The sequence below is a fragment of the Schistocerca nitens genome, chromosome 7 (genome assembly GCF_023898315.1).
Source record: "Schistocerca nitens isolate TAMUIC-IGC-003100 chromosome 7, iqSchNite1.1, whole genome shotgun sequence".
In the NCBI taxonomy this organism is placed as follows: domain Eukaryota; kingdom Metazoa; phylum Arthropoda; class Insecta; order Orthoptera; family Acrididae; genus Schistocerca; species Schistocerca nitens.
Window position 1 is genome coordinate 316,620,555 of NC_064620.1, and position 16,255 is coordinate 316,636,809.

Here is a 16,255-nt window from a genome sequence, read left to right on the forward strand (position 1 = left end):
CATCTGAGGTCATCAGTCCCCTAGAGCTTAGAACTACTTAAACCTAAGTAACCTATGGACATCACACACATCCAAGCCCGAGACAGGATTCGAACCTGCGACGTGGCGGTCGCGCGGTTCCAAACTGAAGCGCCTAGAACCGCATGGCCACTGCGGCCGGCGATAAAGTAACACATCCAAGTCACAATAGTGAGGTGTAAGTTGAAAGTATCCGTATATACCGCTATACGTGTTCTCTGTCCGCTGTATGATGCTTGTCATACATGATAGCAGTGTTGTTAGCAATTTCACAGTGCAACCGTAAGAGACGGCCTCCTGGAGGATTTAATTGAAACAATAAGGTCTCGCCCTCTGTCGACTCCGGGAATAACCAATGTGGAGGGGGTGAAAGGGTATTCCCATTTTATTTTTCACGGTCTTTGTTTTATTTCTTTGTTTGTTTGTTTTATTTAGTACACCTAAGAATCAACAGATGGCGCTGTTAGCTATTTTAACTCAGTGACAGAAGTATTTTCGCAAGTTTACGTCAGTGTCAGAATTAAGCGTCGCACTATTATCTGTACAAATACAAACTATCGCTGAATTTAGTTGGCCAGAACATAAGGATTTATGATTTCGCTTTGTGTAATAAAAACCCAACGAATTTGCTTTGCTTCTCTTTATAGGTTTCTTTCACACTTCCTGGCTAGGACGATATGGAACGGCCCTTTTCTAACTCCTGATGCGAAGGACGGGCGTATGGCTACTTCCTAATAAAAATAAAATAGTTATCGAGACAGTGTTTTTCGTTAATCATACGGATTCAGATCAGAATTACGTGAGACACGCCGCTATGGTTTGCAAGCGGCACACAGTGCTCTCTAATAACAGACAGTGTGTGGCCGGAACTGGTTATGGCTGCTCAAACAGGCAAGCAACTGGATTGGACCAGCGTTCCAGTAGCACGGACTGCAGACTTAGCCGTCTGTTCTGTTTGCCTGTTGTTAAGCCAGCGTTAATCAGAGGACGCTGTTTGCTCTCGTAGCCGAAGCGCACTGCTCAACAGCTAACTATGGTGGCTCCGTTTGTCTTGCCAAGACCCACTGTTGAAGATATCAGACACTCAGCGGAATACAGTAAGAGGCGGCCACAAGTCTCACATAGGCGAAATTTTTTCCATATTATCTGCGTTTGCAGTATTCTTCAACTAAGTTCATTTCTCACTGGCTGACTGTGTTAACGTTTCCATCAAATCTGTTTATGCTATGTAACACATTGTGTTTTTATTTACAGACTCAGACTCAGACTTTCTCTCTCTCTCTCCCTCTCTCTCTCTCTCTCTCTCTCTCGTGTGTGTGTGTGTGTGTGTGTGTGTGTGTGTGTGTGTGTGTGTGTGTCCTGCTTGCGACGTATATTCAAAGCTCATATTGTTAGGATATTATTAATTCCTTACATGAGTAACAGTTTACTTGTGTCGATCAACATATGGATTCATCTGGTTTTATATGTAGGTGCAGGATAGTGCACAAACTGCGTCTGAGAAAAACTGCTTCCATCAGCGTTGCCATACGTTCTACATTTTCACTAGACTTTGCCAGAATAGTTGGAAATCCTATATTAAATGAGGAATTACAAAACTTGATCACTGCAATTGTTAGGGACATTCTCAGATCCATAAAATTGGAATAAGTGGAAGCAACCATAGTTAATGGAACATAGCGGAGTCACTTCGTTCTAGCAAAGACTGAGGGAGGAGGACCGTATGCTGGTTCCCACTCTCGGCGGCGCCGCGTACTCGCAGCAGGCAGTAACTACTTACCAACGGGCCGGATATGGCGTCCCATGGCCCAGATTATGAAAAATATAAATTATTAAAGATTTTTCCAGGATGTTAAACAATTATATTTGTCATATGTAAAAGAAACTCTACTGAAAGTCAAAGAATAATGCTATTATAAAGAAGAACTAGTATCTGTAACATAAATCTTATTATTGTCATCTTTGTTCCTTTTGGTATCGGCGTGAAACAAAAAGCGCCAGACGCTCTCTTGCTTTGTCTTGTTCTGGTAAGACGCCATTGTGCGCAATCTACATAATAAGGTGTCTACATGTTTTATTATTTGATCAGTGAGCTTCAATATATGTCTAAGGTATTGCTGTTGTTAATTTTAACTGTAACCTTCACCACATATCCCGTTTGCTTGTCCCATAATTTTTAAGAGAATTTCAGACGCCGCGCCGGCAGTAAGCTGAACATCACTGGACGGCGACAATTGGTCGCCATTAAACGGTAATTGGAAATTATCGTAATTATTATCCCGTTCTTACCACAAGCGAAGCTGGAGGTAAGCGATATTGTTTCTTTCATTTATTATCTTTAGGAAACTGATATTTTCAAAGTACTTAACCATTTATTCAGTCGATTTATGTTACGTGCAATAGGACACAGACTTTGCCTGCACCAAGACGAAATTAAATCACATGTAGGTCCTTACGTGATGGTGAAATATCTTTTGTGTGTATATGTAGCCTATAATGATTCACTGTTTTGGAGCTTGGATTCGTCTAAATAACTTCAATAATTATACAGGATCCCACGCTACATTTTTGTGCAGTAAAATCTAAGAACAACCCGTGCCTTCGCATATCTCTGCGGTGAAACTAAAACTAAATTAAAAATACAATTAAATTAAATAATAAAACCCCACATTCACTTTCCATTCAAGAACACACACACAAATTAATAGGTTATATATCTATACTACACGGAGACACGTCTTTCCTGACCACAACACACCAAGTGGCATGATCCCATCGTCTGCAGTATGGGATAAAGGGGCTCGCATAGTGACAACAGGCGAATCTCATAATCATATCACATGAATTCGCAACTGCGAATAAGGACTACCATCAGCTATAGAATGGAATGACAACAATGAAAATCTGTGCCAGACCGGGACTCGAACCCGGATTTCACGCTTTCGCGAGCGTTCACCTCACCATTTGGCTATCCGTGCACGACTAACGGCCGGATCAAAACTTCCATGTGTCGTCAACAACGTGTCTACGACCTGTCCTCGTACATCCAAGATACACAATATCCCCGTACAAGTCAGACTTTCTACTTGAAAGTCACTTGCCTGGTGTCGGCAGATAAATACGATACTGCAGCGCCTGTGTTATTCTGATTACGATTCATGTCCAAAGGAATTCTGTACCGTACTCAGAATAACACAGGCTATATCGTAATCTCATATTCATTCAGAATGCTTACCAGTTACGAGTATCAAATATGCCCTTTGCTGAAAATGCCTACAATTGGAGAGTTTGTAAGAGCAGTCCTTTCAGTACATATCATATTTAAGTAGCAAACCACGCTGGCTTCACACAGGTAGCGCTTAGTATCTACAGTAGTACGACTGCCCTGGTATAGCCGTAATAAATATATACACAAATATTTCTCATAAATCAGACTGACTGTTAGCGAAAACCGTATGTAAATCCCTTCACTAGTTCCCGAGTGTAGCCTTCGCACACGGTTGCAGAAACGCGACAGGGAACTTTAAATGATGTGTATCTTTAGATTTGTAGAGCATGCATAGTGCAAGGTAAATTCCATTAACACCATTAAAATGATGGCTGTGTATTGTGTTAAATCGCTCCTCTTGTGGCCTTGTCACACTGGGAAGGTAATTGTTAAAATTATCTTTTCTAAGCCACTATGTCCTAAAACGATGACGTTTTCCTTGACATTTACAGTTATTTAGGCACAACTTCAATGTAAATGATTACATGCTCAGTACGACGAACTTAATTCTTCGAGTAGGGCTAAGCATGGTGACAACAAATCACTTTTATCACACATCTTAAGTAGTAAACTCTTTAGATTTTGTCTCAGTTTTCCTTCATAACAATTTAAGGTATTTGATCTGTTACATGTCTTCCTTTCTCATCAATAATCTTTTTTCTTCTTTTCTTTTCTTCAGTTACCATGATGTGTTTTTTCTGGTTAATTATTATCAGACACTTTACGCTGTATATATCCTTTCATTTTCTTAATCATCAGTTTCACCACTATGTAATAATTCCTGGCAGTATGATGCGAAAACGAAATCTTAGTTAACTAGTAACTTGTGACATAATTGCATTCCGCTCAAATGTTTGCTTTCCGGTGTTACAGTTTTCACAAAAGTTACGAAAGAATCTAACAGCCTTCAAATAAATTCCCTTTTCTCCTAAACAAATCTGTAAAATGGCCGTAAAATAACTAGAAACAAGACTATGTTTAGTTTCTTTTCACTTTGTTAAGGACAGTAGCGCTTTCAGAATCATATGGTTTATATTGTTTTCCTTCATTCTTTCAGCTGCTGGCCTTGCTTGCGTTCTACAAACCAGGTATCTCGTCAGAACAACACCACGCTCGCTGGAATTAAATACGTTTTTGAGCCAAAACGTCATACATCGACCGGAGGAAGTATCGGGATGTGAGAGTTAATAGACTACAGGCTGTGAATCCCGCTGTGTGTCCTAAGCGTTCCTCCTTTCGCTCAGACAGGCACGACGAATCCCTACTCTCTCGGCTTCACATGGGACACAGACCTCTTACGGATGACATTTTGTTTCGGCAAAAAGATCGAAGCGTTTGTGATGATTGTGGGGTACACATTTCGATTAGTCACATTCCAATGGAGTGATTTTTACATTCTGACGAAATGGCAGCAACAGACTTAAGTGCGGATCTTGCCCCTAGTTTACGTGGATGTCCAGAAGGCTGTGGTTCGCATTTTAAAATTGTGAAGAGTCCACACTCCAACCTACGCTCTTACACTGGAGGTAGTTGGTTACTTAGTGACTGATTCAATCTCTGTTATTCAAATAATCAGCCATCCACGATTTCTGCTATACGGTTTTGCATCGTTCATTGTGTGTTTTCCTTTTAACTGACTGCTTTAGATTTGATGGATGAATTCATCTTAATGTGTGTGTGTGTGTGTGGGGGGGGGGGGGTGTCATCTTGTAGGTATCTCTTCAAGGAGTTGCGCATTTTGACACGCCTATAGCAGTAGATGGAAGACTGAACTTTACAACTCATTATTATACCTGTCAGTGCCTCAGAAAGGAGATCAAAATACCCAAGCAAATATTTAAAAATGTCTGACAATAAGCGAGGTTTAAATCTAACCTATAATTATTTCATGTGGATAGCTGCTTCTATTCCATAGACGAATTTTTGTTTAAAAACTGGTGTCATGTAAAAATAAAAGAAAAATAGAAACAAACCTACTATTTAAGTGTAATTGCGTGAGCAGGAATGTGAGACAATACTTTAATCAACAGTAAATTTATCATGTGTACCTAAATTGAATCGTTCGACTTACCATTACGATAAAAAATTGTTCGAACGATCCGTGGAACTCAGACTAACCATCTCTCAAAGATATTGGTAACGACACAAAAGACCCCGATGTCCTTCACCCAACATCTAGTTTGTTATTTACATGTTCCAAAGATCATTTGAGTTACTCATTTAACGAAATGATGTGGAACTAGTCAACTTAGAGGATTTGTACATGGCTAGTGTTAACATTGATGAACACATTGTTTTTAGTCCTGCTCATGAAACTACACGTCTTTTGATACTGGCTACCAGTTCTGTGGAATAGGAGTTGTCCAGGAGAAATGATTTTAAATCACATTTAAAACTTCCTTAGCTATTGTCAGACGTTTTATGTCCATGGACAAATGATCAAAAATTATTTTTGCTGCATATTTGGAACTTACCAGGCGTGGGAGAATACAATAACAACTATTAATTATTCCCATCTGCCTATCTCTCTAACTGGTGGTATGCTATTTCTAATTTCAAAACGTAAACGTAAATGTATTTGAATAGTATCGATTGGATGCCACTGACCATTTATTTGAGTGCAGAGATGACGCTCTCTCTATTTACCAGGGTGGGCAGCATGCCAACGGCCTTCTCAGGTTTGTGAGATGATGCGGGCGCAACAGACCCCGATATTTTACATCTCGATAATAAGACATTCAAGAAAAGACCTGGTAACCCATTCTCGTAGGTACACACTATAATCATACAAATCATAACTATAGTGAGGTGCCTTGGGAAGTAGGGTTGGTTAGCCATAAACAAATATAACAGCACTGCAATAACCTTCCAGTTTAATGGAAAGGCGCTCTGTCCCCGGATAAACAATAGTTACTGTAGCAAGGAACTGATGGTTACACTCCTGTTTGGCACTATTGCTGAAGAAGAAAGCACACGAAAGACAGCGGTATCACGCGAACGTCTTCCGTGATGTGTCTTATACGGTTCTTCAATAGATCGTGTCATATACTCACCATGACGAGAATCTTTACCCACGTTAGCCATTTCTAGAACCCCAGAAAACTATTTCAACATTTGGTAGGTTAACTTACTTAAACACGGCGAAGTATGTAAATAAACTTCCACTTACGTTACAATTTTACACTGCCACAAGGGTCTTTCAAAAACGATTCTAAACCATGCTCTTTCTCGTCTGGGCATAATAAACGGAATAACCGACAGAGATTCAGTATGTCCATCACGCGACCATCTGCGTGGTTAAACTTTGAAGACACAACCATCAGGAATCTCGCAAGCGCCAAACCGTACGCCGAAACCACTTATCCATGATGGTGAGACGTCATAATGATTTGGTAACGCCGTCCTACCGTCGTTCCAATAACTATCATGGCTGGAAATAATACTTGTAGACACATCCAAAGTCACTTCCTATTCGTACACGTTACTGCGTATAATATTTGCGGAATGACTTGTCGCTATTAAGCTGCTGTTTGAGACACTCGGAGCAGCGTCAAAAAATAGGTAGTACAACGAAAGTACTGTATTACTTTCTGCCGAGCGTTCATCTACGTGACATGCCTCCCAGGCAGCATCTAGCGACTAAATGTTTCGAGTGTGCCAGACTTTAGCTGGTGTCCCTCCAATGAAAACAGGCTTACGCTCTAGTGACTCACACTAGATCCGCAGTGTATTTGCTTTTGAAAATGAATGAAAACATATAAACTGATACAGAGGAATCTGACTCATTAGGTATTGTCCTTCATTACCTTCTTTAGATCAGAATTAAAATAAATAGTTCTTACCTTGAAGGATTAAGAATTCCTGGGATTATTTTGTGCTTTCGTGAGTTATCTCTATTCACTGTATAGCAGACTAGTATGGTGCTTCCCCTTCGGCATAGTCCTTCCCGCGTTTATAAGCTGATGGAAGCTCCTTCTAGAACAATCGTTTCAGTTTTCCGCGCACGCCCATATAACTTCTGCTTCATTTTCGCTTCCAACTCTAGGCAACTCACTATCTTCCGTACGTCCACCTGCCTAATGTCATTTCACGTTATCCCTCTTACTATAACCGAAGCGCAAATTGAACAGCTTACAGGTGTTATGAAATTATGCTCTTCAGTTTTAATGAAGTCTTCAATCATCATCATCATCATCATCATCATCATCATCATCATTATTATTATTATTATTATTATTATTATTATTATTATTATTATTTCTTTCTTGTCTCAGACGTTATGTCTGGTTAAAAATGGAAGGTGACGCGGACCTTGATCAAGCGTGACTTCCTTTTAACTGTACGGTATATGTTACATTGCATTTAGGAACTTTCCGGTAATTGAACAAGTGTCAATAATTACAGATTTCTGTAGTTGTATATACAAGTTTGGATGTAGCTGTATTGCATTGATGTACTGGTGGATATTGTGTGGTATGACTCCTGTAATTGATAGTATAATTGCTATAATGTCAGCTTTATCCTGATGCCACATGTCCTTGACTTCTTCAGCCAGTTGGATGTATTTTTCAATTTTTTCTCCTGTTTTCTTTTGTATATTTGTTGTATTGGGTATGGATATTTCGATTAGTTGTGTTAATTTCTTCTTTTTATTGGTGAGTATGATGTCAGGTTTGTTATGTGGTGTTGTTTTATCTGTTATAATGGTTCTGTTCCAGTATAATTTGTATTCATCATTCTCCAGTACATTTTGTGGTGCATACTTGTATGTAGGAACGTGTTGTTTTATAAGTTTATGTTGTAAGGCAAGCTGTTGATGTATTATTTTTGCTACATTGTCATGTCTTCTGGGGTATTCTGTATTTGCTAGTATTGTACATCCACTTGTGATGTGATCTACTGTTTCTATTTGTTGTTTGCACAGTCTGCATTTATCTGTTGTGGTATTGGGATCTTTAATAATATGCTTGCTGTAATATCTGGTGTTTATTGTTTGATCCTGTATTGCAATCATGAATCCTTCCGTCTCACTGTATATATTGCCTTTTCTTAGCCATGTGTTGGATGCGTCTTATTATTATTATTATTATTATTATTATTATTATTATTATTATTATTATTATTATGTATTGAAAGAAAATTATTGAACTCCTTTCTCAGCCACTGACCACTCTAACACTGTAATAAAGGTCAATTTTCCCTCTGACATTATAGGTATCGGCATCACTGTTCTTCTCAAATTGTGATGTATTATTTACTACAAATTTCATTAGTAAATACATGTATTGAGAGGGTACTATATAATTCCCAACTCCTTGAAGCCGTACCTACATGATGTCCATGGATTAACACCATACGTTATTCTTACTGCTTGCTTCTGTGTAATGAATATTTTCTTTGTAGGTGGTGAGCTACCTCAGAAAATTACTGTCAGGTGGTTGATAAGTTTGTTTCAAATATCAGCAGTTATGTGCAAAGCAAATGTAAGTGAACATTATTGTTTGAGAAGCTCAGTCATATACTTTTTCCAGTTCAAGTTTTCATCATTATGTACATCCAAAAATTTGGAGCATTCTGCTCTACTGCCTGTAAGAATTCTTACTGAAATCTGCTAATGTCTACATCAGTTCCTGGTATGACACTTTTTGTTGAACAGATCTGGATGTTGTGTGTTTCTTCAAAATTTAGGGAGAGTGCATTTTTGGAGAACCACTTAATAATTCTGTGGAAAATATCATTTACCAACTCTTCTGTTGCTTTCTCTCTAACGGAATTTATTATAACACTAGAATTGTCTACCAAAAGTATTAATTTTGCTTACTTAACGCTGGTCTTACACATGCCATCATATTAAGTACAGGAGTGGACGCGAAACTGAACCCTGTGGGACTCAGTGTTTTTTTTTCCCAGTCAATAATATTTTCTATCTTTGCGACATTGTTTGAATTATTCAGCTCAACCTTTCGCATTCTATTTGCTAAGTACAATCAAGTTGTGTGCAAAGACACCAGTTCCGTAAAATCTGAGTTTTTGTAAGAGAGCAATGTGATCTACATAATCAGACTCCTTGGAAACATCACAAAAAATTTCAACTAGCAGTATACTATTACTTAATCCTTGTACTATTTGATGAGTGAATATATAAATAGCATTCTCAGTCGAGAAACCCTTTTGGAATTCAAATTGCGATATGACGAGTAGATTGTTTCCACTAAATCATACAACTTATCTTTCTTGAATACATTAGTTTTTTCACTATTTTGGAAAAAGTTATCAGTAAGGAAACTGGACGATGATTATTTAAATCTCCCTTGTCACCTCTGCTAAGACGACGTTTAAATGTCGTATACGTGAAGCTGTGTGGAAAAATGCTGTCCCAGTGATGCATTGCATACACATTACGGACATTGATTATTAAGCTGGAAGAACTATTCGGAATTCTGTTTGAATTTCCATGAACCCCACGTGAGATTTCGTTTTTTTAGAATTTTTAGAATTGTAATAATTTCAGTGAAGGTTGTAGGCACTACTTCTAGTTGCTTTAAGTTCTGTGAAATGACATTTCTAATATATTCTCTTGCTTCTTCAGCTGGTAATCTGTGACACCACCGAAATCTGATGGAACAGTGGTGGGTTACCATAAGCTAACGGGCACCATTAACCAGCGATATCGCGCGCTGTCCACTGATGGGAGTGACACGTTTAGAGCCGCTTACGGCAAATTAGGTGTCAGGAGGGGGGGGGGGGGAGGCGGGGGGGTTGGCACTGGCCCGCGTGCCGCACGGAACCCGCTGCTGGCCAAATTATACGGCGGCTGATCGCGTTACAAAGTGGCGTGATTACCCGACAAGCCACGCGATAGCGAGTGCAGTCATCCCCCAGTAGTGGCCGTGGTCCGCTCGTCGCACGCGACCCGTGGTACCTCACTGTGGTGTCCTCCCCCACCTCCTTCCTGTGTTTCCAAGCAGTTTCCTTAATAAGGACATCGGACAGTGTAATTAGCCAACCCAGGAGACATTACGCTAACACCCAGTAACATAGCCATTAATGGTCCCATTCGACGAAGAGCAGTCCACAAGTTCCTTTAGGCACGCAGTAACAAGCTGACATCACTCACTCGTTGATAATTAGACCCCAAAGAGGTAGAAATTACACGTATGTTGATTGCTGAGATTCAACCGCTGCTGTTTATAATTCTACACATTTTCTGTGGGATTAAGATCGAATAATGTAGCAGGCCAGTCGCGAATTGTCACAGTTTTTGTCAACTCATCAGCGTATGCGGGCAGTACTGCGAACACAGCTGCCGTCATCTTGAAGCATTTTAGTGTCCCTCTTCACGAAGATGATGATGAAAGGGCAGCACCTGGCCGTCGGGTATGTTGAAATAAACATCCTAGTTTATCCACGGTAATTGAAAGTGAAGGTTCAACTGCTGGCATGATAAACACTTCAAAACATTACGCAGCCATCTGCAATCTCACACGCACCTTCCATACACTGCGACTTAAGATCATTATTGGACCGAAAGTGGATGCTGTGCCTTATATCCTTTTAAATGAGACAAAATCGCATCTTGTCGCCTCCAGAGAGCTACTGTCTAATTTCTGTGTTGTTTGGCCCACTGAAGACTTGAGCTTTATGTCCCGCTGTCCTTCTCGACCTCCTAATTTTATTTATTTATTTATTTATTTATTTGTTGCATGTTTAGCCTGTCCAGATTAGGGTCTTACAGATTTCGTTTACGCCTAACCAGGAACACCACATACAAAAAATATTACACAACAATCACAGTAATAATAATAATAATAATAATAATAATAGCAGCACTAATAATGATGGTATTTTAATAGAGAAATTAAGAACGACATTAATTAGTTATTACATAAAACTGAATAAAAATTATTTTCATTGTTGACAAAAGTTACAACTTGCAGTGATAATAACAGTAAAAAAAATAATAAAGTAAAGCTGGTATTAAGAATTATATTAATAGGTTCAGCACTTTTGAAGCTGCATTTGATATCAGAATAAGTGGAAGAGATCGTGAAAGAGAAGAGAACTAATATGAAAGTGGAAAGTTTGCTAGGAAAGGAAAGAATTTCAGTAGAGAACTCTGTAGACAAAGGCAGAGAAAAATGGAGTGGGAGAGGGGGTTGACGAGACTGAGCTCCAAGAAGAGATAGCTAGTGTGGTAGGAGGTGGAACATCAGCTGTCTTTTCAAGTTTGAAGCGATTTTAATTTCTTTAATATTTTGAGGCAGATTGCTCAGAAGTCAGGTTCCTGACACAGAAAAATGAAATAGGAACATGTCAGTGTTGTGTAGTCGTCCTCTGCATGCAATTCCCTCCCCAACGTTCGCTCGAAAACAGTGAGATGAACTCAGGAAAGGCAGCAGACGTTTTCAGAAATCTACAAGTTCTAATGAGTTCAGTACGCTACACTAAAAATGTCAGTGAATAAATTTTGTAAGTAAGTTGTTTCAAATGTAGCTCAAGTGCCACATACAAATGGTGGACAAAAACATGGTAACCAAAAGCACTGCACATTACAATGCCTAATACGACTTACGAAGCCCGTCGGCATTTAAAACAGCTTCTTGTTTTCTCGAAATGGATGCTAGTGGCAAGTTCAGGGAACAATGATGGAGGTGTATATCGATCAACCATCATTCTCTTCAAAGGAGACCGTATAGTCTCCAATAACACGGAGATCTGCTCGAGGCTGTGGTCACCATGGGAGATGCGACAGTTCACGCACGTGCATCCAGAGAAGGTGTGTAACATGAGCCTTGTCGTCTTCGGACATTCTACCATGGGAGGCCCTAATCAATCGAAATGACCGCATAACCCGCGACAGTAGCACGACCCTGCCGAGTAACAATGGAACATGGTATGCCACGATGCGACTGCCCAGATCAGCATTGATCCCCCACCATGTTTCACCCCTCGGACGTAAACTCGGCCAAACATTGGAAACGTGTGAAACAAACTCATCAAATCATTTTCCTACATGTCTCCCCAGTCCCGGTTATATGGCCACGTCATCACGATTTCATGCATGAGCATTTGCATAACTGGTTTGGTTTTGGAATTCCAGCCCGCACTCCAATTTCCAGCTTATAGAGGTCCTTTCAATTTTTTTTTTTTTTATGCTGGTGACCGCGACGTTCTTTTCTGCGATGACCTTTGAACCTGTCGTCACAACCCTCTTCGATGACCGTCCGTCACGATCGCACATGACACACTTTCGTCCGCGTTGTGACTTAGCGAGTGGTGATTTTGCGCTTGTCCTGTATGAGGTGCCTCTTTCAACACCGAACACTTCGACTGCGTTGATTACGAAAGCACCCACCGTACGAGGACCAAGAATTTGCACACATTCGAGCTCACTAAACTCAGACATAATGCACTCATAAGTACACAGATCACTTTTCTGGCCACGACTGACGCTTGCAACGTATTGAGGACATTGCACATATGCCGTTCGTGACCAAATACAACAGCGCAACGGGTACGCTTGACAACCATCTGAATTTATTTTCAAACACGCATTTCTCGCTGTGCTTCCTTAATTTAGCCCAACTCCTTTATTAATAGAGCACAAACTTCAAATGTTTGCTCTCTGAAGTGCATTGAAAGCTAGTCTGAAAGACAAATTTGTGGTATAAGAGAAATGAACGGAAAAGACTATAACCATTACGATTATTTATACGAATAGCAAGTGTGAAAAGTTATTTGAATAAAACGGATAGATCAGTTTCAATATACTTATTTAAAAAAAAGTACGATATATTTTTATTTTATTTTTGCGATAAACAATGCGATACCATCAGTACACCGTTGGTATCCCTATACCAAATTTCATCGACATCGTTTGAGTGATGTAGTAACAGGATTTATTTATATTTATAATATTTATATTTATAATATTTATATTTATAATATTAGTTTGGATTAACGACCTTCTATCCTCAAGTCAGAATTAGTCATGATCTTTCTACCATAGAAGGCAATTACAATGAAATTAACGATTTTGCTACTCAAAGTTGCATTTATTAACAGCCGTCCCAGCAGTAGTGGAGCGTTGTGCCTTTTCTAAATAGAGACGGGACCCATCGATTATTCAGTGCAGTACTACAGTACCAGCGTTACATTGTTTTCTTAATAGATGATATGTCGTTAACAATGATTGTATTTCCAAATCCTGCAACATCCATGCCTGGAGTAATGAAACTACATACGCGACTGCAATCTCAGGTAATCAACAACAAAATCGCAATCATATTCTAGGCTGTGAATTTTAAAATTTCCCGGCGAATTGACTGTTCAAACAAATTTCCGGTTTGCAGCCGGTCGTCGTTCAATACTTCGCACCATATTTCAACTGGGCACCTGCCAGTCATCTTCAGGTGAGCCGTCGCAGACTGGCGAAAACGTCCTCCGCTCCGCAATATATAGCGTACTGTAACTATTCTGCGCATGCGTCGAAAACTTGATAGATGAACCACAATGCCCGCCGACAGCGCCCTCGCTGGTGGAATGGCGGAACTCAATCGCCCCCCGCGTTGCTGTTTGTCACGGCCGTCGACGCACTCTATCGTCTTCAATTTGAGCAAAACGTGGAGATGATGGGATTCCACGCCCTGTCCAGCTGGTAGCCGCTGTCACGGTTTAACATATTTCCCGCCAGTCGTATTTCTACGGATTCTTTAATAATGGAATCCCAGAAAGACGTTGCTGTGGACAAAAATCACTTTTTTCTCATACTCCATTGAATGTCCAGTAGAAATACAATGTTCAGCAATAGCGGACTTGCTTGGCTGCAAAAGGCGGGTGTAACGATGTTCAGTGCAGCGTTCTTTCACGGTGCGTGTGGTTTGACCTATGTACGCCTTACCACATTGGCACGTTATCTTGTAAATTCCGGTCTTTCGTAGTAACAGATTGTCCTTAATTGATACCACAAGGTCCGCAATCTTCGATGGTGGGCGGAAAACCACTTTTACCTGAAATTTTCGGAGGATTCCTGAAATTTTCGGAGTATTCTTGCTATTTTATACGAAGTGTTGCCAACGAAAGGAATAAAAGCTAAAGATTGTTCCGGCATGTTGTCCTCTTTATTCACTTCCTGCTTCTTAGTTTTAACTGTTAGTGCCCTGTTAATCTGCCGGATGGAATACCCATTTTCGCTGAATACTGTCTTTTGATGGGCAACTTCTTGAGGTAAGCTATCTAGATCTGAGACAGTATGAGCTCTATGAACAAGTGTTTTAAGCAAACTCGTGGTTTGCGATGGGTGATGGCAACTCGATGCTTGTAGGTACAAATCAGTATGAGTGGGTTTCCGGTAAACTGAATGCCCTAGAGAACCATCAGTCTTCCTTCGAACCAGGACATCGAAGAAAGGCAAACAACCATCCATCTCTATTTCCAAGGTGAACCGGATGTTGCTATGAATGGAGTTGAGGTAATGTAGAAACTCCGTTAATTTATCTTCTCCATGAGGCCACACTATGAATGTGTCATCCACATACAGCCAAAAAACTGTTGGTTTCAGGCCAGCTGATTCAAGCGCTCTCTCTTCAAAATCCTCCGTAACAAGGTTGGCCACCAAAGGAGACAGGGGGCTACCCATGGCGACACAGTCAGTCTGTTCAAAATATTCTTGATTAAACATAAAATAAGTTGAACAAAGCAGTGATATCAACAGGAAACATGTTACCAATCAGTGTCAAAGAATCTGCAAGAGGAACGTTTGTAAAAAGTGAGACCACATCAAAACTTACTAGAAGGTCTACACTGCTAAGACGAAGAGCCCCCAGTGTATTGATAAAAATCAGCTGAGTTTCCTATGTCATGTGAGCACTTGCCTACGAAAGGTCTCAGTAAGGAAACGAGATGTTTAGCTAAATCATATGTAGGAGCTCCAATGTTGCTCACTATTGGACGCAGAGGAAGACCCTCTTTATGAATCTTTGGAAGGGCGTAGGTCAATATTGGGCTGGCCCCTATGCTCCGCCTCAGATACATTTGTAGATAGAATTATAAACACAAACTAATTGTGTATACTGCTTCTGTCAAGGGTAAGCGGAGGCGTGGGAGGGGGTGCGGTGCATAGGGCACTGATGACATTAGGTGTTTAGTGTTCTTAAGTACCTAATGAGCGCAGCTGCAAGAAAAAGACCGGACAAGTACAAGTAGGGCCCACGCTCTGGGGGTTCTGCACAAACTTAATTATGTATATGAATAGTTGATCTAAGGTTTCTGTGAGTAAATTTGTATCAAAATATGTGACATAAATGGCCATATCTTTTAATTTCATTGACTTACGTGTCATCCGCTGCCAAGAGACTTTAGACCTTAGTATCTGGTGTAAATTTCAACTGGATGACTTAACTGATTCCTGAGAAAAAGGGGTCTTAGCATATGGACAGACGGACAGTTGGACAGACAGAGAGACAGACATACAACAAAACGATGCTGTAAGGGTTCCGTTTTAACAGACTGAGTAGCGATACCCTAAAAATAATACATGTACACAGATTTCCAAAATTCACGAAAAAAGCAGACAACCATTAATTAACTCAGATTAAATCTGATTGCTTTCATATCATAGTGCAGTTGTTCAACATTCACACTAAGAATGATTTACTTATTTTGTGAAAGAAGAACGCGTGACTTATTTGTAACCTGAGAATTTGTGTAAGCTATCCGTAGGTAACAAATTCTAGTATCTGTGGAAGATTTTTCTGACTGCTCCGGTAATGTTTACAGCTGTTTCTCGTCACCACCACCATCAGCTTTTCTTCACTTCCTGCTGGCTAAAGGTCCCACCAACACTTTTCCTGTATTGATGTCCTGTTTTACTACCATCCATGTTGGTGCTGAGGGTCTTCTTGTGTCATACACGCGTCTTCCATTAGGTTGTTATTTCCGCTTTTTAGTCTCTTAGAATAGAGTAAAAAT